Below are 411 nucleotides of genomic sequence, written 5' to 3' on the forward strand. Positions count from 1 at the left end.
ACCACCCGTCTTGAAACACGGACCAAGGAGTCTAACATGTGCATGAGTCTTTGGGTAAGAGAAACCCGAGGTGCAATGAAGGCAGCCTCGTGCCGCCAAGGTGAGATCTGGTCCCCCTTTAGGTGGGGCTAGCGCATCATTGACTGACCTATCCTATCCTACCCTTAGGAAGGTTTAAGTGAGAGCATGTCTGTTGGGACCCGAAAGATGGTGAACTATGCCTGAATAGGGTGAAGCCAGAGGAAACTTTGGTGGAGGATCGTAGCAATTCTAACGCGCAAATCGATCGTTGAATTTGGGTATAGGGGCAAGAGACTAATTCAACTGTCTAGAAGCTGGTTCCCACCAAAGTTTCCCTCAGGATAGCTGGCACTCAAAACTTTCAGTTTTATCAGGTAAAGCGAATTATTA

Source organism: Pocillopora verrucosa, chromosome 14, assembly GCF_036669915.1.
Source record: "Pocillopora verrucosa isolate sample1 chromosome 14, ASM3666991v2, whole genome shotgun sequence".
In the NCBI taxonomy this organism is placed as follows: Eukaryota; Metazoa; Cnidaria; class Anthozoa; order Scleractinia; family Pocilloporidae; genus Pocillopora; species Pocillopora verrucosa.